Genomic DNA, 7,690 nt, shown 5'->3' with positions numbered 1-7,690 from the left:
AATTTTGTGTGCAAAAGTAGAAATCCCCTTAGATAATTCTATGTTAGACCAACAGTAAAATTGAGGACAAGCACACTTATATAAGCAGAAAAACTTTGTACGTAAATATTACTTTTCTACACCACATGAAAACATTTATACTTTTCTAAACATGACAATGCGACATTTGGTGAGTAGCATAATTGTGTTAAAATTACTCAGGAGTTAGGCACTGTAGTTAAAATATTTGATTCTTTCAGAGCTACCGATGCCACCACTATATATTGACCTCTGTAAATATGTGGTTGTTGGGCCAGAAGTGCTTTTATTTATGTGAGTGCAATGTGGAGTAATTCCAACAATCCAAACAGAGCTGCATGCACTAGCAAGTGTTAGCAAGGACAGACTCTGGCCTATTGTCACTACCTTCTTAAACATGTAGGGCTGATTATTTTCATTTTTAAATTAGCTTAGTTGGTCTGTGCCGGGAAGAACAAGACATATTTCTACTAGTCACCTCCCAGTTTATGATGAAATAGCTGAAGGTGGAAAAAAACAAACAAACACAACAAACAACTTAACGATGAGAGTGTTCAGAAAAAGCACTAGAGGAAGAAACTTTACATCCTAGAGTCATTTTTTTTTTTCTTTCTACAATTTCAGTTTCACGACTTTAATCAAATCTCACATGTAAAAGTAAACAACACAAATGAAAGAACACCGCCTTTGCTTAGAGCAGAAGTCACTTGGGTACCAAAAAGATTTGAGAGACCCATTGCCTTCCACAAATGTTTGATTCCCATGTATTTTCTCTTTTGAATGTGGTTGCCTGTTAACCCAGAGATAAAGTAGAAGGATAAAAACAAACAAACAAACAAACAAAAAACATCCCAGGAACTGTGAGAGATGCGGGGATCAAACAGTGTAAAGTCTGCTTGGATACAAAAACTTCTTTCACCACATTTTCCAAAGCTTGTTCCCTCAGTGAGTCTTTAGTATTTTGCTCAGTTCTGCATTTCTTACTGACACAGCCAGAATGGACTCCTAAGAAGCATTGAGTTCTCCATAGCTCTATGCACTCATGAATTTAAAGGCATTTAAATTGATTGTATTGGCTCAGAAAAGGAAGTCAAAATTTTATGTTTGTGGAGTTTTTTCTTCTTTTATTCTTTTTTGACAGCTCAGGAAAGGCATTTGACTCATATAATCATTTGGTTACAATATGATTGCAACTGCTATTTTGTTGTAATAAAACAGAAACATGGATGTTGGGATTTTCTTAAGAGAATAAATTGGAGTGTATTCAAGAGAACTGAGTGCCACCTGTGGAAAAGCTGTGCACAGGCATGGAAGCACCAGCTGGCTTGGTTGCCTTTATTCACTATGGGTAAAAAAGCCAAAAAAGAAGAGACAGCAGAAGCGCACAGAATGAATGGGTGAGGAGGTGGGTTTTCTTATTTTTTTTTTCCTTTTTTTAAAAAATTATTATTATTATTATTATTATTTTTAGCACAGGAAGAAGATCTGCTCACTGAAAGTGAGAGATTCTGCACAGCATGGAGCGTACAAAGCCACCATGGCCTTTTCAGGTTGTGCATGGTGACATTTTCAACCTTATTGTCACAGCTTGTTGAAGCTAAAGTCTTACCAATATTAGTTGTGCAATAGGGATACTCAGCTGCAATAGTCAGTACTAAAATATACGTAAGTAATTAACTTAAAATGGTCTGGAGTAACATAGTATTTAAATATAGTATATTAAGGCTAAATGATGCAAATAACTTGGTGTCTCTCCAAGACTTTCATAATTTGATTTTAAACAACATCATATTGGTTAAAAATTCTGCAAGTAACAGTCCTAGAAAACAAATGAGATCCACTTACGCTCTACAGAAATATATTTTAAAGAAGGGGGGGAAGAGAAGCATTTTTCTTAAAATCATCACAATATGCATATACACAGCATTTACATTGCGAAGAGTTTTGAACTCACTGTAGATATTTTCTGTACTGAAGAGGATGTATAGTTTCTTACACAAGCTTAAAGATAATTTTGCAATGAAGTAAGAGTTGGAGGAGGTAAGGGGGAGGGATGATAGAGAGTAAGAGTCTGAACTGGAACATTACTAATTCTCACAATGGTAGCTCAGTGAAAAAAAATGCTGCAGAACAAACCTTCCTCCATCCAGTCAATTTTTGGAAAGAATTATAGTACCATTTGGAACTGAGATTTTACTTGAAAACTCCTTGGAAACAGGATATCTCTTGCAAGCTCTTTCAGCCCTTTTGAGACCTGGAATGAGATTCATCTCACTCAGCTTTAGACATCTGCATTGTAGCTGTCTGCATCTGAACCCTATGTCCCTTTGTCACTGGAAAGAAATATGCATTTGTAATGTGCAATTCATCTAGCCTATTATGGACATCTACTGTAGGGTGAAATTAATAGCATGTGTGAAGTGCCCATTTTCCTCTGTAGAATCTAAAAGGTACCTATAAAGACTATTTCATATGCAGATTCCAAGTCTAAGGAATCCCCTCCACAGTGTCATTTTTTATATTTTTATTTTTTGAAAGACTGAAACAGTTGCTACAGTTTCATGTATTTACATGCAAAAAAGGATAAGTGGAATAGTGTTATAGTTTATACTCTTGGCAGACAACATGCCACTGGAAATAATTTATGACAGCAGTGTTTGTCTTTATCAAACAACTTGCATAAATATCAACCATTGTACCATAAAGTAGTCTGTAGAGCAGTGTGAGGCCAGGGATGGATTCATCTGATCAACAGTGACAGCCTCCTCCGCATCTATTAACTTGGACACTCTCCACCCTCTTTGCAGTCAATTGAGAGAAACATGAACACAGTTGGTCTTATCAAAGATCAGTGGCAAAAGCCCCAAGTGTTCCACCTTCCATGTATCTGCTTTTCTCCATTGACTAGGTAAGGTGCCCAGGTTGGCTCTTTAAAGACACTTCAAGAGTTGCTTTAGGCAGAAATAGTACTTCCATCAGCAGTGGGGAACTGCTTCTGTGGATGCAGTTGCAAGAGGAAGCCTGAATGAGAAAAATAACCTAGAGAGCCAACCTGATGCTGAAAGCAACCGTTAAAAACACTGGTAGGAGAGGAACAGTTATTTTAGATTGCTGTTTGGGAACCTAGCAGCCCATGGTACTTTACTGGCTGTGCTTCTGCTCACTGTGTGACTTAAAACAGGATAACTATGGATTTTATGTCTTCCAGTTGCTTCCTCTGGGAAACAGGGATAATGGTATCTTCTGGTGCCTCTCTATTTGTCACCACTTCATTTGACCTAGGTAAACATAGGTGAATTCTGAAATCTTACAGTTCAATTTCACAGTTATCAGAAACTTGGGGATTACATTTTGAATGGCAGCCCTTTCTTTAAGCTAGCTTGGTCCTGGATCAACCCAACATAACTTGTTTGGGAGAAAATCCAAACAATGAATTTATCAGTGAATCCTTGGAAATATGAATTTTTTTTTGTTTTGCAGTATGAACAACATATATCAGAAGGTAAGCTGCAGGGTTGTATGTATGTGTTTTCCCCTTCTTCTAATTTCTTTTCATTCTACTGTTGTATACCATTGCAATGCATTCTGTCTCAAGTTTGGGAACTGTAGACAAAAGCGAGGAGCAGACCACTGTTGGTATAAGCATTCTTCTGTTTTGGAATTGCAGAGTGAACTCACGTAACTCCACCATTAGCCATTTGCCTTCCTGGAAATCATAACTCACGTGCATGCTAAGAACGTGTAAGGGGGGCACTTGATGACTGCTGCTATGAAGCTAACCAGTGGGAAGGGATTTCTAAATACCCTGAATTGTTGTTGCAACAGCTTTGTATGGTTATTGTATAAAAGAAGCCAAAATTCCTGACATAGCTATTTAATACATCACTTTCATGGAGGCAGTGAAAATCCATCTAAAGGCAAAAGTGTCAGTAAGATAAGTACCTCATGGGGAGAAAAAGGGTCCTAACTGGTGAAAACCATCGTGACACAGAACACTAGGTGCCACAGTCCTATTGCTGGGCTTGGAAGAAAAACTGTAGCAGTGTTGACCTCACAGTTTTGGATTGGACCTCTCTCTCTCTCTCTGAAGTTGCTTCCACTCTATTTTCTGTAAATTTTAAGCTTGTATATGTGTATGTGCTTTTGGGTGTTTATGCTGCTTACACTGTGCTTCTGCAATTTGTCTGCAAAATGCCTTGTAGACTGAAGCTACTGTGGTGGAAATTATTAATGACAACGATGAGTATAGTGCCAAATTATTACTGGAATTCAAGTCTTCTTCTTACCCCCAGCTAAAAATCGAGGTGACCTATGTTGGTTGTGTTGTAGTTAAAAAATAAAAAACAAACAAATCCTAATTCAGCCTATAAGAGAACTCCTTGTAAGTGGCTACTTATCTCAACATTGTGGTTCCAGATTCATTGCATTCTGACATTCTTGTCCATTCACATTCATTCCCTGTACAGTGGCTTGAAGAACAGTATGTTAGAGTGTTTGCTGAAGAGGTCTGTTATGATGTTTTCTCATAATAGGAGAGCATGAAATCATCCAACTATCTGCTGGAAAATGTGTTAATTATTTTCTGAGTGGGTAAAAGGTCACAGGCAATGGGACAATGGAAAGACAAGGAAGCTACATACAACTGTGCATTGGAATTAAGCTGAAGGAGGGAAAGTAATATTAGAAATAAGTCCATAAAGATAATTTTAAAGCTTTTTTTTAAGGCTTCGCCTTTGCTGTCAAGTGCTAAATTCAAGAATTATTCAGCTCATGGAAGCAGAGATTCAGTAGCAGTAAAGAACAATAACACTTTATTTTCAAAATCATAAAGGAAATGTTGATCATTATGCAGGAAATACACCAGACTTAAAAAAAAAAGTCAAGTCACTTACCTCTAAGGTAGAATAAAACAGAAAGAGACGGGAAACTAACTCACCAACTTCTTAATTGCTATTATGCCAAGACTTTTAGAGAGTTTGAATCCCAAACATGTATTCTAGGAAAGAAAAACATTTTCTTTCATTGAACAGACCTTATGAGGTGGATGGCTTTTTCTGCCCCATCTTATCCCTCCCTGAGATTTTTTTTCCTTTTTTTTATTTTTTTTAATTTTTTTTTCCCCTTGTATATACGTGTAAAAGCACAAAATCATTCGTAAGAAGTTCACTTAATTCCTTACTTTCAGCTCACATTTGTTACAAATTTTGTTTGGCTTCCAGTTTGCTAGAAGGGAAGGGAAGAGTGAGCTCCAGCCAGGGAATGCTGCTGTCCACTGAAAAATGTGTTTGGATGGTGGAACGCTTTTTCATGGATGGATTGTGGCTTTTGGCAGCGGAGGTGGCAGGAAGCAGTTGCCATAACTACTATGCCATAAAAAAAAAAAAGCCTTTAAGTAAAGATACTTTTTTGAAAGTATGCTTTTATTAACAATCCTGGTAGAATCAATCAGTTCAATACGATGGGTGACAGAATGCTAAATGTGGTCTCCTGGTTGTATGCTAAGGATATGCTTCGAGGACTGTATTCAGGCATTGGCTTGTAAGGTACATAGGGGAGGAAAATATGTAGACAGCCAGAGCACTGAATATAATCTGCCTTGCGTGGGATTTCAGGGCTTGGCTAGAATCACACTGTGGTGTTAAATAGCAGACTGAAATATATATATGTGTGTGTGTATATATATATATATCTATATGTTTTTAAGGATGGGACTTACAAATTCACTGAAATGATTTAAAGGCATGAGTTAGTCTTAAATCAAGACTAAGGGCTCTGCCTTAAGTGTAGACATAATGTATCAATATTCAAGTGGCAGATACTACTTAGATAAAAAGCACAGATACATTTGGTTAACACTAAGTATTACTGTAGTAGGCCCAGGGATTTTCTACAGGGGTGGTTTATACCGGGTCAAGCCCAGCAAAAAGTTTTTCATCCTCAAAATTACACCACACATTATTGTCACTGGCAAATTGCTTTGGCACTTTTTTTTTTTTTTTTTTTTTCAGTTGGAATCAGAAAATATTTCACACCACTGAAATAACCTCTGCCTACTGCCATATGAATACCAATTTAGTTTTTGCGGTCCACTAGCTACTTTCCTGCAGTGCTTTGACATGTGTCCCAAATGACCAGGCTCATTTACTCATGGCACCTTTACTGAACCAGTCAGGTGAATTGGACTCATAGTCCTGCTTGAACACTGATTCCCAGGCAAACTTTATCCTTTAATTCTCACAGTTGTCTGGGGTCAGCACCTATGAGACTGTTCTTCAATGAGCCTTTGCTACTCATTGTAATGATGCTCCTTCAGCCAGGACCCCTACTCAGGTCCAGCAGAGAGGAGGAGTGTGCCCACTCTCCTTTTCCATTCAGCCAGCGTCTCTGTTTGGAGACATGAAGAGCCCTGGGGCAGTAGTTAGTCAAGATCACATCTAAATCCCTTGTCTACGAGGTGTTTCCTATAGTATATCCTGCTGACACAAATACATGTATCAAAGAAACTTTCTATTCTGTCTACTAACAGTTTGCTTTAAAAGAAAGTGTTATATTAGGAAGTGCATCAGGAATGAGTTATTCACTCCCACCCCTTTGTGAATTGTAATGTATATTGCAGTTACAATTGCTTCAGTCCAAGAGTAGGAGCCTCCTGGCATATCTAATTCAATAAATCAACTATGACTTTATTTAAATTGTTAAAAAGACTTAAGCCCCTAAATCCATCTGGGCTGTAATTTTTTTTTTTTTTTTTTTTTAAAGTAACAATATCCACATTCTGAGCTCTGCAATCTTCATCTAATTGAAGATCTAATTTCTAATTGAAATCTTGAAATCTGTAGATATTTTAGAATCTTTGTTGTTGCTGTTGCTTACCTTTTTCTGGTAAATTTAATCTCATATGAAATAATCCTAAACTGAACTCTCTTATTAGTTGTTTCTTGTCCTTCAATGTATCAAACTGAAAGTAAAATCTTTTTTTCCCCCTCTATATACTCTCTTATTTTAGCCGTTTTACTTTGTATTTTACATTTTCCCCCTAATAAATTGATTTCTACAATATCAAATTCAACCCCCTAAATTTTTCAGAGTTTTTGGACACTGCTTGGCTATGGCTTACATCCAGATTCAAGACAGAGGAGATACTGTTCATAGATACTCTTGCTCCTTGGACCTTTCCCCCCTTTTTTTTCCTTTGTAGTTGGAAATGAAATTCCCCCCCCCCCCCCCCTCTTTTGCCAATATCCCTCTTTTCTAATCTTCTAGGACTTTATTGTTCTCTTACATACTTCTAGAAATCTGGCTAGGTCTGAAGACAAACCAGGTGATGATTTAAATAAACATTATGAATGCAGCCAAAGAAAAAGGCTCTTGGGGTAGAACATGCAGGCTCTGGGGAGCACAAGCCTCAGACTGGAGTCTCACTGGAAAGGCCTTCTGCAGGCTGAGGCAGGCAGAAACCTTTTGGAGGCAAAGTTGTTCTGCAGCAACCTCACAGGTTGCCTTGGGTTCTGGCTCTGACTCTGCCTTGCGTTCAGAAACTATTTTGGGAAAAATAATAGCCAGAAATACATAACAAACTCATTCCAAAATAATAATTATTTTGATGGAGAGTGAAATAAAACATCCTTTGGTTCCTTCTCCTCTCCTCCAGAGGAGAAGTTCTTCATAAATA

This window comes from Aythya fuligula, chromosome 1 (assembly GCF_009819795.1).
Source record: "Aythya fuligula isolate bAytFul2 chromosome 1, bAytFul2.pri, whole genome shotgun sequence".
NCBI classification, from domain to species: domain Eukaryota; kingdom Metazoa; phylum Chordata; class Aves; order Anseriformes; family Anatidae; genus Aythya; species Aythya fuligula.
The sequence above is the reverse complement of the archived record's forward strand: the minus strand, read 5'-3'. Positions refer to the sequence as shown.